This window comes from Macrobrachium rosenbergii, chromosome 16, assembly GCF_040412425.1.
Source record: "Macrobrachium rosenbergii isolate ZJJX-2024 chromosome 16, ASM4041242v1, whole genome shotgun sequence".
NCBI lineage: Eukaryota > Metazoa > Arthropoda > Malacostraca > Decapoda > Palaemonidae > Macrobrachium > Macrobrachium rosenbergii.
The window spans coordinates 10,831,226-10,848,725 of NC_089756.1; the positions used below are offsets into that span (position 1 = coordinate 10,831,226).

Here is a 17,500-nt window from a genome sequence, read left to right on the forward strand (position 1 = left end):
CATTCACTTTAATTTGTAGGAAAGCAATAAAAACCCCACTTCCACTAAAATAATATAAAAAAAAGTCTCTTGCCATGCCATGCAAGTTACTGATATTTTCAGTATTTCTTCTCAATATTCCGTTTAGTCTTTATATTTTCCGTGTTCTACATTGTGAAGTCTTCAGATTTCTTCTTTCTTCCTTGTTTTTCCTTTCTGTGAGGAGAATTCCTCCATATTTCCTCACCTCTTCTTTATTTTCCCTTTTTTTTTTTGGTTTGATAATTCCTCAGTATTTGTTCTTGTCTCCTTTGTATTCATTTCTTCGTCCTGAATTCCCCTTTTATTTCCTCTCCTTGCCTCCTTTTATCTCCTCTGTTCTGCGTCGAGGAGTCCTTCGTATTTCCTTATTCTGAATTCCTCGGTGTTTTTTTGCTGGTCTTATTTATCTCCTTATTTGTGTCGTTCAGCGCCGCGAATTTCTCGGTATTATCTTACCTTAATTCCTTATTTTTCCTCCTCTGCGTCGTGAATTCCTTACCATTTCTGCCTCTTGTATTATTTTTCTTGTTCTGCTTCGTCGATTCCTCAGTATTTGTTATTATTGCCTCCTTACTGTTCCTGTTCTGCGTTGTCAGTCCCTCAGCATTTCTTATTAGGTCTCCTCAGTCTTCCTGCTGTGCGCCGCCGTCAGTTTCTCAGTAATTATAATGTATTCTCATTCTTTCCGTTCAGCAATGCCCACTCCTCATTATTTCTTATTATTGCCTCCTTAGTCTTTCTGTTCTTCATCGTCAGTTCCTTAGTATTTCTTATTGTCTCGTTATTCTTCCTGCTATGCGTCGTCAATTCCTCAGTATTTCATGATGTGTCTTCATTCTCTCTGTTCAGCATTGTCAGTTCCTGAGTATTTCTTAATTTTGTCTCCTTAGCTTTACTGGTATGCGTCGTCAGTTCCTCAGTATTTCTAATTCTTTCTGTTCTTTCTTGTCAGTTACCTGGTATATCTCCGTCTTCTTGCATCCTTGATTCTCCTGCTTTGCGTCGTCAGTTCCTCAGTATTTCTTCTTATTGCATCCCTGTCTTCCTGTTCTGCGTCGTCAATTCCTCAGTGTTTCTTCTTCTTCTTGGATCCTTAATTATCCTGCTCTGCATCGTCAAATCTTCAGTCTTACTTATTGTTGCCTCAGTATTCTTCCTGTTCTGCATAGTCAGTTCCTCAGTATTTCATATTATTGTCTCCTCAGTCTGCCTGCTCTGCGTTGTCAGTTACTCGGTATTCTTATTCTTCTTGGATCCCTAATTTTCCTGTTCAGCGTCGTCAGTTCCTCAGTATTTCTTATTATTGCCTCCGTATTCTTACTGCTTGCGTCGTCAATTCCTCAGTATTTCTTATTATTGTCTCCTCAGTCTTCCTGCTCTGCGTCGTCAATTCCTTAGTATTTCTCTTTCTTCTTCTTGGATCCTTAAGTCTCCTGTTCTGCTTTGTCAATTCCTCTGTATTTCTAGTTATTGTCTCCTCAGTCTTACTGCTGTGCGTCGTCAATTCCTCAGTATTTCTCCTTCTTCTTTTTGGAGCCTTAATTCTCCTGTTCTGAGTCAATTCCTCAGTATTTCTTATTAGTGTCTCCTAAGTCTTATTGTTGTGCGTCGTCAATTCCTGAGTATTTCTCCTTCTTTTTGGATCCTTAATTCTCCTGCGTCAATTCCTCAGTATTTCTTATTATTGTCTCCTCAGTCTTACTGCTGTGCATCGTCAATTCCTCAGTATTTCAGCTTCATCTTGGATCCTTAATGCTCCTGTTCTACATTGTCAGTTCCTCAGTATTTCTTATTATTGTCTCCTCAGTCTTACTGCTGTATGTCGTCAGTTCCTCACTATTTCTCCTTCTTGGATCCTTAATTCTCCTTTTCTGTGTCGACAATTCCGAAGTATTTCTGATTATTGTCTTATCAGTCTTGCTGCTCTGCGTCGTTAATTCCTCTGTATTTCTCCTATCTCTTTTTCTTGGATTCTGCTTCTTTGCGACGTCAGTTACTCAGTATTTCTTATTACTGCCTCTGTATTCTTACTGCTCTGCGCTGTCAGTTACTGGGTATTTCTTCTTCTTCTTGGATTCTTAATATTCCTGTTAAGCGTCGTCAATTCCTCAGTATTTTTTTATTATTGTATCCTCAGTCTTACTGCTCTGCATCGTCAGTTCCTCAGTATTTCTTCTTCTTCTTCTTCTTCTTGGTTCCTTAATTCTCCTGTTCTGCGTCGTCAGTTCCTCGGTATTTCTTATTGTTGCCTCCTTATTCTTATTCTTCCTTTTTTTGCGTTGTCGATTCCTAAGTATTTCTTATTATTGTCTCCTTATTCTTCCTGTTTTGGGTTATCAGTTCCGCGCTGTCTCTTATTATTGCTTCCTTATTCTTCCTGTTAAGCATTGCCAATTCCTCAGTATTCCTTATTATTGTCTCCGTATTCTTAGTGCTCTGCGTCGTCAATTCCTCCGTATTTCTCCTCCTCCTCTTCTTCTTGGATCCTTAATTCTCCTGTTCTTCTTGGGGAATTCTCAACAAGCCAAGTGTCGGCGCCGTCCTTATCAGAGTGGCACTTGTGGTCGATTACGATGATCGATAGAAATTGAAGGGATATTCGACTGAATATGGATGTCAGTGGATGGGCTCCTGTGTCGAGAGTTTTGTCCTTCTTGGCTTTGCTTCTGAAGCACGAGTTTTTGTGTGTGTGTGTGTGTTTGTTCGTGAGTTATTTATTTATTTTTTTTTGGCTTGCATGTATATTGTTTCCAGGCACGAAAGTTTGTCGTTTGTTATGTGGGTCATTGAATGTTTACGTTTAGCTTTTGGTTATTGACTTGTACATTTCTTTGTACCCTGACTCTCACTTGCATGTTATATATATATATATATATATATATATATATATATATATATATATATATATATATATATATATATATATATATATATATATATATATATATATATATATATATATATATATATATATATATATATATGTATAAATTGTTTTGTTATTTCGGTATGTATGTCGTCCCTCCTTTATTGAATTTCTTAGTAACTCCCAGAGCGCTGTATCTCTCATTCGCGTGTATATTTAACTTCTGACCCAGCTGGAAATGACGTATTAAACTTTTGTTGGCCAATTGCGTATTTTTTGACAAACGTACTCCGAACACCAGTCGGATAATTGGATAACTTTGGTGCAGTGTTTGTTCAGTTTCGGGAAGCAGGCGATTAAATGGTTCGCCAAAAATTTAAGACGCGATTTATTCGGTTCGGTGTTTTGGAGAGAGAGAGAGAGAGAGAGAGAGAGAGAGAGAGAGAGAGAGAGAGAGAGAGAGAGAGACATAGCTTTTAATTTCTCGTCTTCTTGCTGCCAGTCCTTTTGAAGATGTATAGATAAACGAAACGATCTTGCTACATCCTGCGTTTTATATATCTATACATACATATATATATATATTATATATATATATATATATATATATATATATATATATATATATATATATATATATATATACATATATATATATATATATATATATATATATATATATATATATATATATATATATATATATATATATATATGGAGAGAGAGTGAGAGAGAGTTCTGGAATATAGATTGTGTAAGCTTTTCCCAAGGGACAGTAGTGACACTCTCTCTCTCTCTCTCTCTCTCTCTCTCTCTCTCTCTCTCTCTCTCTCTCTCTCTCTCTCTCGTGTGGCAACAATGCGATTAGATACTGATTGTAAAGTGAAAGCTATTGAAATAAAAATCCAGTGGCTAAAAGTGGTCCAGGGCAGAGAAGAATAAGAAAGAGGAAGAAAAAAAACTGTCAAAAAGAAACGCAGTAAAATGCACTGATTACGAAAGAAATGTTTTTTTGTTATTTTTTTTTTTTTTTTGTGCTTTTGTAAAGTTCGTCGGAAATAAAAATTCCGTAGAAAGAAAGAATTACTTTCAGTTCGGATGTTTTCTGAGGGACAATGCCTCTCATTAAGCACTTCATTGGCTTCATTTTTTCTCCTTCTTTTTTTAATTTTTCTATTGGACAAATTCTACTTCTGCTGCTGCAGTGTTGTGGGGGGGACGAGAGGCAAGTGGTTGGGAAAGGGGGAGAGGGAAGAGATGGAGGGAGGGGCCTTTAGGAGTTCTGGGTCCAGTCAGTGTATATTGGCACGTTTCCCTAACGTTCCTCCTGACGTGTCCCTTTCATGGTGCCCCTTAGCTCCTTCCCTCCTTCCCTGCTTCCCCTCCCTTCCCCCCTCCCTTCTTTTTTCTCCCCAAATTTTATTCAATCATTGGTCTCTAAAAATCCTTCGGCGTAAAACTTGGAAGGCTGAGTTTTTACTTCGTCTTCCTCCTTTTTTCCTCCTGTATTTTCCCACTGCCTTACTTCCCCCTACCTCCTTCCCCCTCCTCCTTAACCCCCTTCCCACTTTCCTCCTTAGCCCCTTCCCCCTCCTCCTTAACCCCTTCCCTCTCAAAGCTGCCCCATCACTGAAACTCTTCATGGTCGTGTCATGTTCTTTCTTTTCCATCTCCTTTCTTGAATTGCTTTTTTTTACCTCTTTCTTTCTTTCTCTCTTTCTTTCTGCTGGAATTTGGGTAAATCGCTGCTTGATATCCTTTCCTCAATTCGCAACTGATATTGTATCATGATTTGCGAACGATTCGCGTTGTTAGTTTAGATCCTGTTTTCGTTCTTTTATTTTTTTTCTTCTGTTTTCTACCCTGTAATAGAGGAGTCGGTCATTTTCACGAACACTGCTAATTCATGTCTCTTAATCCTTCACAGGTTTTGCTTAATTTGCGGCTGATTTTTTTTCACTGTAAAAAGATTTCTCTTCCACTCCATCATCAGAAATCAGCCTGGTTTTTTGTCACGGGGCGAATACCGTCAGAAAAAAGAATCAGATAAATTCACATAGGATTCTGTTCAAGTCTCTTGCATTCTTTGTAATTAGTCGCTGACTTGTAGGTGAATAAGTCACTGACTTGTAGGTGAATTAGCTGCTAACTTGTAGGTGAATTAGTCGCTGACTTGTAGGTGAATAAATCTCTGACTTGTAGGTGAATAAGTCACTGACTTGTAAGTGAATTAGTCACTGACTTGTAGGTGAAATAGTCACTGACTTGTATGTGAATAAGTCACTGACTTGTAGGTGATTAAGTGCTAACTTGTTGGTGAATTAGTCGCTGACCTGTAGGTGAATAAATCACTGACTTGTAGGTGAATAAGTCGCTGACTTGTAAGTGAATCAGTCACTGACTTGTAGGTGCTTTAGTTACTGATGTGTAGGCGAATAAGTCACTGTCTTGTAGGTGAAATAGTCACTGACTTGTAGGTGAATAAGTCACTGACTTGTTGGTGAATTAGTGAAATCACTGACTTGTAGGTGAATTATTCATTGATGTGTGGAATTGTGCTTGAATGAATTCTTGTTTGTTACTTTTGTTTTGTTAGAATTGAATGAAAAGGCCGCCATCCAAATTGCATATTCTTAAGATAAAGAGAAAACGAAGATGCTCAGTCCAAATAAAGAATGGCTTTGGTATTCAAGTGTCTTTTTTAAATGTCTGTTTTTTTATATTTAAACCAACGAGGCTTAATTTCATTTTAAGATAACACCAAAACAAGAAAACTGAAACAGTAAACAGAAGTGAAGCTGCATAACTTGTACGCACACACACACGTTTATCAACAAGTCTTGACGGATGGTGTTGACAAGTCTGTGGCTTTGCTTAGTGGGTTTTTTCGTTTTCTGTTTTTTTTATTTTTTTTAGTCGAAGGAGGCAGTCGTCCGTAAACTCGATTTTCGCCTTCGAACGGACAATTGAAATTAAGCTCGCAGCAGCGGACGTGCCCATTGTTCACGCAAGATGAAAAGAACTGTTTGCTTATCTGTGTTACCACCAGCTTACGTAAATAGAGAGCTCTCTTGTTTTAGAAACGCACCTATCGCCTCGTGTTTTTTCCGGTCTCTCTTCATGATTCTCTTGTTTTGTGGTAATGGGGGAGGGGGGAATGAGAAGGGGAGGGGAGGCGTGGGTAGGAAAAATTTCCCTTTTATCCTCGATAACGTTATGTTCTTATGAGTTTTCTCTACACAATATTTATTGGTTTTCATTGCAGTTTACTGCTGGATGGCACAATCAATCGAAGTGGGTGTCGTGACTAAGTGATGCAGAGCTCGCCTTGAGTTTGTTAGGTTCGTGAATCGGTAAATGGATACCAGAGTCTACTGGGGTCAAGAAAAAGGACGTTGAATTGGCTTCCTTAAAAATTTGCAGAGAAGCCAGAAGGCTTTACTTTACTGGCGCCACCACCTCTTACATGAAAAAAAGCGTAATAAGAAAACATTTATATATATATATATATATATATATATATATATATATATATATATATATATATATATATATTTATGCTCTTGGAACACTTCATTGCTCCTCGTTTCCTCGAAGAAGGGTACTCCCGTGGATAACAGATGCTTTTAAAATTGAATTTCTGAAGAACTGTGGCTCATTCTGCGAGATCCATGACTTGATCTTGATCTTTCAAAAAACTGTCCTTAGCTTAGCAAGACCATCAACTTTACACCAAGACCCCGTGAATATAGCACGACTCTATCTGTGAGCAAGAGCCCATGCTGGCATAACGCCAGCTTAAATCATAAACAACAACACCCTGTGAGGTTGTCAACTGAAGCTTGGCAGCCTTAGTGACCCAAGTATGGTCACTTACTGGACTCGCCAAAACCAGATAATTGTTAACTCAGAGATTTGGTAACATCCCTGAAATTTGATCTATGTAAACACCTTCTTGGTTGATATATCACTGATGGCATTTTCTCCTTTTAAGGCACATTTATGTTTGTCACGCCTTTAGACAAGTGAATTCTATTGAAGGTTTAGTAATTTAATGAGAGATGTCAATATACATTTTTTTAAACTTCATAATCACATAATTTGTATTGGAGTGTGAGAAATGTGGAGCTGTCGGTGGTGAGTGCGAAATTATTAAAATAATTAGGGACATTAATGGAAAATATATAGTAGTTCTACACAAAAGCTTTGTAATCAAGGAAGCGTAACCTTTCGAATTAAGACCAACTACGTTCAAACTACTCTTTGTCTTCCCATTCTTCTTTTTTCTACTTTTTGTAACAGCTCCCAAAAAAAGTATACAAAGTAGAATGAAAGTCGCGTATGCGTGTGGCCTTGTGTTTTTGCTTGGCAGAATTCCTCTTAAATGACGGTTGGATGTCACTCTAGCAGCAACAGCAGCTCACTGTTGCCAAAAGGAAATATAGGTGGCGAAGCATCGCAGTGTATAGGTTGGCAAACAGGTGATCGACGTCACCCAAGAATTGCTCTGTACATCATTAGCGCGATCTTCCAAGTCATTCACATCCGGGGCTGCTCCTTCTTTGCCGTGTTCAGCTGTTCAAAGGTTCATTTCACACCGGCCCATTAACTGGTGACTATCGCCTCCTTTTTTATTTTATTGTATTTTATTTTATTTTATTTTATTTTTTGTAAGTTCCGAACGAAGAAGCCACTCCTACTCGAACTTGGGACGTGTCGGGATACGTGTTTACATTTATTTCGATCCTGGGGTCGTAATGATTTGACTTGAATTTCCCTCTGTAAATGAAATAAAAATCTGCTTATAAAATATTAAGCTATGTTGTAGTGAACCTTTTGGAACTGACAATATTATGAAGTAGCAACTTCTCACTCCTTAAAAAATTTTTTTTTTTTTTTTTAAGAATATTAGGTTAAGTTGTGTTGTTGGAAGTCTTTTGGAACTAAAATTTTTGATGAAGTAGCAACTTACTAATCGCAAGGTTCAGAATATCTCCTTCACCTGTTAACCTGAACCAGATGATCCCAGTCGCTGCTGATAAAGTGAGAGGCTTTGAACGCTCCCGTAATTTTCAACATTGGTAAAAATATTCAGTCTTTAGATTCTAGATCATTTACCTTTAAATTTAAAGCATGGACGTGCACTATAAAATAACAAGGATTAAATCCACTTGATATGTTATAATTCAACGCGTTTCTGTGTATACTGCAATTCTGTTATTTTTTTTTTAATTTGGGGATTACACGGTGGCACTTTTGGTAGAAAATCCAGGTCAGGTGAATTGGAATGACGATCTTACGGCACATACCAAGAGCAAGCGATTTCTGAGAGTCGCTCCTGTGACGAGACCAAAAGGACTATATACAGTATATGAAGAGATCTGTGCTTCACCTCGCTTCCTCCTTCGCAAAACCCGAAGAGAGCGTCTCGGACTTGGAAAAACTTCTCCTCTTCCAGGCGAAAGTCCCCGTGATAAAACATTCCTAATTCCCTGGAAACTACTCTACCCCCCCCCTTTTTTTTTTTTCCTTTTCCAGCGGCCACTTGTCTCGATTTTGCCTGCGCTAGCAGGGTCGTGCTCTCTTGGTCGTGATGACGAATCTGGTCTTGTAGCTACATTTGTCTGTCCCTGTACCAGCACGGACTCTTTCATTTTTATTATTATTCAGAAGATGAGCTCTATTCATATGGAACAAGCCCACCACAGGGGCCATTAACTTGAAATTCAAGCTTCCAAAACATGTGGTGTTCATTGGAAAGAAGGTAATGAGAAGCCCTTAAAGATTATTATTATTATTATTATTATTATTATTATTATTATTATTATTATTATTATTATTATTATTATTATTCAGAAGATGAACCTCATTCATATGGAAAAAGCCCACCACAGCGGCCACTGACTTGAAATTCAAGCTTCCAAAGAACTGTGTTCATTATGAAGTAGTAGAAGGTAATGTGAAACACAGAAAGAAGAGATCACTTATTATAAATGAAAGAATAAATGAATAATGGGAAGTTGAATAATATAGTTAATTTGTTCATTTCAGTGGTATCTGTGTCTCGACTTCTTTACAGGGGCGGTAATGTTTGTTACGCTTCTTCATTATAAATTGCTTATCATGTTTTTTCTTAATGGTCTTGGAAATATCTCACTCGTTGTTTATTACGTCATTTTTCATTGCCTATTGACTTCCTCTTCTGGAGAACGGTATAGCTTTCTGAAATGAGATTTATGTGAGCTCGTTTCTCTGTCCTGTCCGCGTACTTTAGGCGTTTATCAACTGGCATTATTTATTTATTTATTTATTTATCTACTTAATTATTTATGTGTTTATTTATACTTATTTATTTATTTTTTATAATTCTATTTATGTATTTATTATGGAATTATATTATACTGTTGGTGTTTATATGAATGATGTGGGTGTCACACTTCTTTTAATTATTATTATTATTATTATTATTATTATTATTATTATTATTATTATTATTATTATTATTATTATTATTATTATCTCTTCACCATCGTGTACCTATGACCATGACTGTTGGATTTAGGCCAAACAGGGGTGTGTGTGCGTCCGGTGGCCCCCGTGCTCGCAATCCTCCCGAGAGGTCATTGGCACTGATCAGAAAGGAAGATGGAAGGCCTCAGATAAAACATCCAAGTACAGGCCCTTGCTTTTAAAGGATGGTTATAGTTAAAGGAAGGTTATAGTTAAAGAAAGGTTACAGTTCAAGAAAGGTTATAGTTAAAGAAAAGTTACAGTTACAGGAAGGTTATACTCGTAGTTGAAGAAAGGTTACAGTTAAGGGAAGGTTATAGTTAAAGAAAGGCTACAGTTAAAGGAAGGTTACAGTTAAGGGAAGGTTATAGTTAAAGGAAGGTTATAGATAAAGAAAGGTTACAGTTGACGGAAGGTTATAGTTAAAGGAAGGTTATAGGTAAATGAAGGTTATAGATAAAGGACGGTTACATTGAAAGGAATGTTATAGTTAAAGGAAGGTTATATATAAAGAAAGGTTACAGTTAAAGGAAGGTTATCGTTAAAGGAAGGTTATAGGTAAAGAAAGGTTACAGTTAAAGGAAGGTTATAGTTAAAGGAAGGTTATAGCTAAAGAAGGTTTAGTTAAAGGAAGGTTGTAGCTAAAGGACGGATATAGTTAAAGGATGGTTATAGTTAAAGGAAAGTTATAGCTAATAGATTGAACTGGCCTTTTGCCGGCGCTGCTTTTCTTTGGTCTGAATAGCCATGAAAGTTTACACAGTGAGAAAGAAGACTTTTGGGGGATGAGTGAACTACTCAGAGAATAAATTGGTGTTTTAATAAATTGGTATTTTAAGGTCGTCAGCCTCAGATGTGAAAGGAATTTTGCCAAATCAGTAGAGTTCAGTAACAAATTGGTCAGTCCAGATTTAAATTGTCTTAGAGAAAGTAGAGCGGTATGAGGACACTGATTTGAAACATGGCCATATTTATTTATATTTAATTTTTTTGTATCTTTTGGACTTTATATTGCATGAAATAGAGAATATTGCTGTCAGCAAAGAGTAACGAAAGAACGTAGAAAATAGAGAGTATAATAATTTTTTCATGTTTAATTTCTGTTTTTTTGTGTGTTTTTATTGGTTTTCTGAATTTACGTTGATCTTTTTCAGCTATTTTATTATTCTTGTTTTTCTTGTAAGTTTTCTGTTCTGTGATTGCGTCACACTGAACTTTAGACAAAGGCTCAAAAAATTCTTCAAAGCTTTTGGGAAACAGATTAGTTTTAGTTGCCAGAATATCTTGTAAGAATGAAATTAGTAAGAATTCCTGTCTCCTGATCTTATTTCTTTATTTATAATTTTATTTATTTAGTTACTTATTTATTTATTTATTTATTTATTTGTATTTTACTCGACGGCTCTCCTGACTCGAAAATCACTGTTCGAGTATTATTGAGCGAAAGTGCGTGATTCGGTTCTTGCAGACATTAAACTTGCTGCAGTTGCTTGTAAGTTTTTTCCTTCCACTGTAATCAGCCAGTTCAAGGGTGAGCATGGGATTTTCAGACAAAACCCTCCCCCCTCTCCCTCCCTCCCATTCCCTCCCCCTCTCCCTGCCCCTCTTCCTCCCCTCTCCTTACCCCCTCTTCCTCCCGCTATCCTTACCCCTCTCCCTACACCCTCTTTCTCCCCCTCTCCCTACCCATCCCCTCTCCCTCCCCGACAAAAAATACAAAAATATAACAAAAAATTAAACAACAAAAACAGTAAAACAACGAAAACAAAAAAGAAAGAAAAAGAATAGAGATTGCACACTTGTTTCCGATTGGGAGCGGATGTAATGCCGGAGAATCGAATTTCATTTTTGCGTTGATTGATTGGATCGTGCATAGCGAAGTAATTCATATCTTTTTGAAGTTTAACTCGGTTTGCGAGATGCGCGGAGAGAGAGAGAGAGAGAGAGAGAGAGAGAGAGTTGGTTATTTATTTTCGTTCTGTCCAGAGTTTCCTCGACGTCGAATATTCATTTCGGCTTCGTGTTTTACTCCATCTAAGATTGTCGGGGATGCGACCTGCTAAATGTGTTTTAGCGTCTGCTGTAACACGTTACTGGGAAACGTTCGTTCTTCGCCAATGCAAATATTGTCTTTGGTCATTACTGTAAGAACGACTCAATAGATATATTTTAGATTGATCAAAATAAATAGATTTATTAAAATTAATAACCATACATTTTAATTGATTAAACTAGATAAACAGATACAGTTTAAATTTATTAGGATAAATAAATTTATTTAAATAAATTCATTTTACGTTTATAAAATAAAAATTATATTTGAAATTTAGTAAAGTAAATAAATTTATTACAATGTATAAACTGATATATTTTAAACTGAATAAATAAATAAATTGATTAAAATAAATAATCAGATACATTTTAAAGTTACTAAATAAATAAATTGATTAAAATAAGTAAACAGATACCAGATACATTTTAATTTTATTAAAATAAATAAACAGATACTTTTTAAATTTAATAAAATAAATAAAAGTGTTATTGGAAGAACAAACAAACGCATATGCTTCAAGACAAAGAGCATTGCAGGAATAAGTCATTCACAATCGTTAAAGACGGATATGAATAAGATTAAAATAAGAATATTATAGGAACGACACTTTACTTAAAGACAAAGATGAGTAAAAAAATATATATAAAAAAAACTTGTACCTCTTGGCTGTGGCCCATCCCTAATTCTCTTCCACTATCCTGCGCATTAAGTTACTTACGCTTAACTTCTCACGCAAGCAGTAATGCAATCATTCATGCAGAATTGAACTCAGACACGTACGTACGAACACACACACGGGCGCATTCACACAGGCAGTCAGGCAGTCAGCCATGCGTTCTCCATGAAGATTGTTCATGGTGGACTTTGTACACTTCATTTTGATTTTTTTTTTTTTTTTTGACGGTGCTGTAAACAAGAAATTTTAATGTTGATGTTTTTAATCCCAGCATAGTTATTATATGCTTCATTGTTAAATGCATACGCCAGATATTTATGTATGTATTTGTGTATATTGTTTGTGTATGTCTGTGCTGTATATATGTAGGGCATTCGTTGTCTTTGATATAATATATCATTAATGGGGTTATTGCATATTGCATCAGTAGTCACTGAGAACCCAGCATCTTTGGGGGAAATAGTTTCTCTCTCTCTCTCTCTCTCTCTCTCTCTCTCTCTCTCTCTCTCTCTCTCTCTCTCTCTAATGGATTTCTAATGAGGTATGATTATAGATCTCTCATTATTTAGGAAAAAATGAAGGACTCCCTTAACTGTTTCCCACAAGCCAAGTAAAACATTCGGCAGCTTACATTGCGTTGAGAAAAAAGAGAGGAGCAAAGGTCATTTATGGGTCTCTCTCTCTCTCTCTCTCTCTCTCTCTCTCTCTCTTATAAGCAAAATGGTCGTGGAAGGAACTATTGAGTTGTGCTTATTCTAGATATTTTGTTAGTGCTCAAGTTATTACACACACACTCTATATACATACATACATATATATATATATATATATATATATATATATATATATATATATATATATATATATATAATATATATATATATATATATATATATATATATATATATATATATATATATATATATATATATATATATATATATATATATATATGGCAAAGAGATGATGGTGATGGTGATTATAGCTTAATCAAAGGAATAGTACAGAGAGAGAGAGAGAGAGAGAGAGAGAGAGAGAGAGAGAGAGAGAGAGCGAGCTTGGTCTACAAAAAAAAAAAAGTTATCTGGTGTTCGTGCTTTTGAAATATTGGAAAATATTAAACTGCACTTGTATGACGCAAAGAACGGCCAAGAGCAGGAAGGGGAGCTGTAATGAAATCCCCTCTGAATGTTTATCATTACGAGGGGAAAAGGGAAGGACGGAGGAGGGGGAGAAAATGGATAATAAAATAGAGACAGAGGAACTGATGGTGATTACAATCCGTGAGAAGCAAATTACAAGAGGGAAACATTCCTAAACAGGTTTAACTGTGGGCGTCCTTTCACAAGATGCACTTCACAAGAGAGAGAGAGAGAGAGAGAGAGAGAGAGAGAGAGAGAGAGAGAGAGAGGTGGCGCAACTATGTGCAGCATCTATTTCATGGGAGCATTGCAAAGCTAATGGCATTTTATGGCGTTTTAATTCGAAGCTTGCCGCGCGCTCGCTTTCTTTTTTGTTTGAGATTATTATATCCGGTGTCGTGTTGAGATTTAGCGAATTGGTTCAGGTAATGACGGCGAAAGAATCTAAAGTGTGCTAAATGGGTCGTACTTAAACAAGAATATTGTTTGGCCCTCATGGTTAAGTTTATTATTATTATTACTGAGCGAGGTGAGATTACATTTCATTTTCGTTTGGTGATTTTTTTTATGACAAAGGCCTTTAGTAGTGATGTGTGTATATATATATAAATATATATATATATATATATATATATATATATATATATATATATATATATATATATATATATATATATATATATATATATATATATATATGTGTGTGTATGTATATACGTATATATACATACAAAAATACATACATATGTGTACAGTATATATGCATATATACATATATAAACGTGTTTGCATACGTATGCATATGTATATATGTTTGTTGTCTTTTTTCGTAATTAAATGTGGAAAAGGACGGTAATTAGAAAAAAAAAAAGTAGACCTCGCGTGTGTCCATCGGGATCAGTTTCAAGTATATAACGAAAGCTTGTTGTACCAAGCTTCATATCGTCAATAGTAATTTAGATCATAATGATATCAGTAGTTGATTAAGTGATTATCTCCCCCCATATCCCTTTCCCTGCTGTCCCCCCTCCCTCCCCTCGTCCCATTTGGTAATACCCCCGGGCTTAACCCATCTCGGCTCAGGCTCTTTATCTTGTGAATATTATGCCGATGAATCGTTAGCCTGGGTATACGAGCGGCCTTGGGGGTTTGGAGGTAGGGGGTTTGGGGGTTGGGGGGTTTCGGTTAAGGGAAACGCTGCCGGTGGAGGGCGGGGAGCGGGCGGGGAGGCATGAGCAGCGTTTAATATAGTTGCTGTTCAATGCTGTAGCTGTAGCTTACAGGCAGATCACTATGGTCGCAACGAACGATCTGTATTGACTGCCTGATTTTCTTAGACTGCCGTTGCAAAAACATGGTCATCGACATTGAAAATATATTTGTTTGGAGATAATTTGAACTAAAAATGCATCTTTTTTCTTATTTTTTCACGAAACATTCACAGTTTTCGAAGTATCTTTAAGTTTTTCAAGCTTTTTATAAATCACATTCGATCAGATGACTCGAACTTTAAGTGACATTATATTTGTATTTTTATCGCACGAAGCTCAAGACATTCACTTGTATAGCGTCCTGTGTACAACCGTGCATCTCACTCGTCGTCCGCTTCGAGCCTAAATGATAAACGAATGCTTTCAGAGTGTCAAGCAGAGCAGCTGGGTTACCGAAATTATATGGTATTATTATTTTATGTTATTTTACTGTATTTTATTATAGTCTCTCATTTCATGTTTCCTTCCCTTGATAATATCTTGTGAGATCTGATTACTTGTAACGGTGGATCACGAAATGGAGCTGATGCTTATATATGAGTTAATATGCCTCTTCTTTTAATGAAAAAAAAAAAAATACAAGCGTTGTCGCCGATAATAATGATTTGATCAGGAGTGCGTCGGATTCCGCGTTACCCAGTAAGGTCCTTAATTGAAAAACACGCTGTCCCAGGTATGTGATGCCCAGTTTGGGCAATTTAGGCACCTGGGGGTTGAATTACCTACGGAGTACTTCAGTCAAAGGTGGTTGGGATTAAGCGTAAAATGGTAGGCTCTGCGACAAAGTGCATCCCGTTTCCAGCTGTGTGACAATTTAGTATTGAATAATGTAAATTCATGAAGTTAAGAGTACAGTTTCACTCTCGTAACTTATTTTTTATTTTTATTTTCATTAAGTTATGCCACGTGTTATGACCCGTTATCATGTTTCACTGTGTAATAAACTTAATGATAGTCTCGTGAAAAAAAAAACGGGAAATTGGAGCTTGCGTAAGCGGTTTAAACTCATTTACCACGAAGCAGTGCGTAGTATATCATACATACATACGTTCAAACATACATTCATACATACATACATCCGGAATGATAAATGGAAATGATACTGAAACGCACCTTTTTGTAGCCTGTAAGGATTTTTTTTATCAGTGAATATTGTCAAGGAGAAAGTATTTTAAACTCCACGATATTTTAAGTGAAAGTTTTACAGGGCATTAATTGAATGATTTTCTGACCTGTTAAATGTCATTGGAAAAGGTATTTGGAGAAGGGGAGAAGACGTTTCCCATTGGATGAAAGAGACGTACTACATGAATTTCCAGATATACGAAAGGAAATTTGATAAAAACAATCGAAAGGTCTCTTTGCAGAGGAGTACCGACACAGCGCACACACACACACACGGACATACATATGCACATAGACACACATATATATGTATATATATATATATATATATATATATATATATATATATATATATATATATAATCGTTTGTTACTTGTAATTTGCCCCGAACATTACTTCTGCAGAGAAGCCTAAAGAACTCACAGCACGCCACATACGTCACTGTGTTCGGATTAATGAAGAACTTTCATCAAAAGACCGACTGGAAGAGAGAGAGAGAGAGAGAGAGAGAGAGAGAGAGAGAGAGAGAGAGAGAGAGAGAATCAATAGGCCTATGTAGCGATGCATCTCCTTGACTTTGGGTGGTGCTTAATGGATTGCTCCCTAGTTTGCTTTCAAAAATAGGAAGCAAAGATCATTTTGCATTTGAATATGTTTTAAATATATATACATACATGCATACCGACATACATACATACATGCATGCAATATTAGCAAGTAAAGTATGAGTTGTCAGAACACTTTAATGCCTTTCTAAGCATGATGAATTTTCCTCCTCCAAGAAACAGTATTAAGTTTGAAAGCACTGAAAGTACATTGTAATGGGGAGTGCCTTCGTTGATTATGACTTGATTTTTATGAGCTGCGTAAAATGAAAACAATACATTAATGTTGTAGAAAACTTAGATTCTAGCACCTGCTTAAGTGTCCAGTGATTATAAAGTTTGTGTAGCAGATATAATAACCATTTTACTGAGGTATGACTCAATTTCGGGTAATGTTTATTGGTGATTTTTACAAATTTTTCTTGGCAATATTTTTCTCGCTGGTAAAAAAATTCATTAATGCGCCTTACCTCATAGTATCTACGTGCTCTGAAATCCTAGCCTGTGTATAGGATTTATACAGGATTTCTTACGAGGAAAGTGAAGCATCCTTCCCATGGTTTCGTGCTGTTTATGATGATCTTGGCGGAACAGCAAAATAGAAAAAAAAGAAAAGAAGTAGGTATATCGGGGTAAGTAATAACTAGGAAGTGCTTCCGGCAGGGGGACTGATGAATGCTGGATTGTCAAATCAATACATAGTACTGACTGAACCTTCTGCTCTCTCTCTCTCTCTCTCTCTCTCTCTCTCTCTCTCTCTCTCTCTCTCTCTCTCTCTCTCTTTTAGATCTTGCTTCATCTTTGCGATTTGTTCTGATACTGGTTCATTTTTTATGCAGTGCAATTTTCAAGTAAGTATTTATTACATGAGATATCCTTATGTAGACGTTTGTTATTTTTGCACTGTTTACTTACTCATTAAGAGTTACAAGAAAAGAAAGGAAATACATTCACCGAAATACATTCAAATTATAACACATTTGTGCATTTCCATCATTACCCATGTCAAGTCAGTGGCCTTTTTGCTAAATTATAGTATGCCTCAGTTTTGGATGTAGATACAAGGGGGATTTATCCTTTACGTAATGTCATTATTTATGTAGTAATTATACATATGCACTTTTTGGACATAAGCCTTTTCCGTTCACAGTGAATATATATATATATATATATATATATATATATATATATATATATATATATATATATATATATATATATATACATACA

General features: G+C 36.1%; 1 protein-coding gene across 4 annotated transcripts in view; it reads left to right on the top strand.

Moving 5' to 3' along the window:
* The window catches only part of Rbp6 (RNA-binding protein 6), a 1,287,678-nt gene that overhangs the window by 394,191 nt on the left and 875,987 nt on the right, over window positions 1-17,500 (top strand). The gene's annotated exons all lie outside the window — the stretch shown is intronic.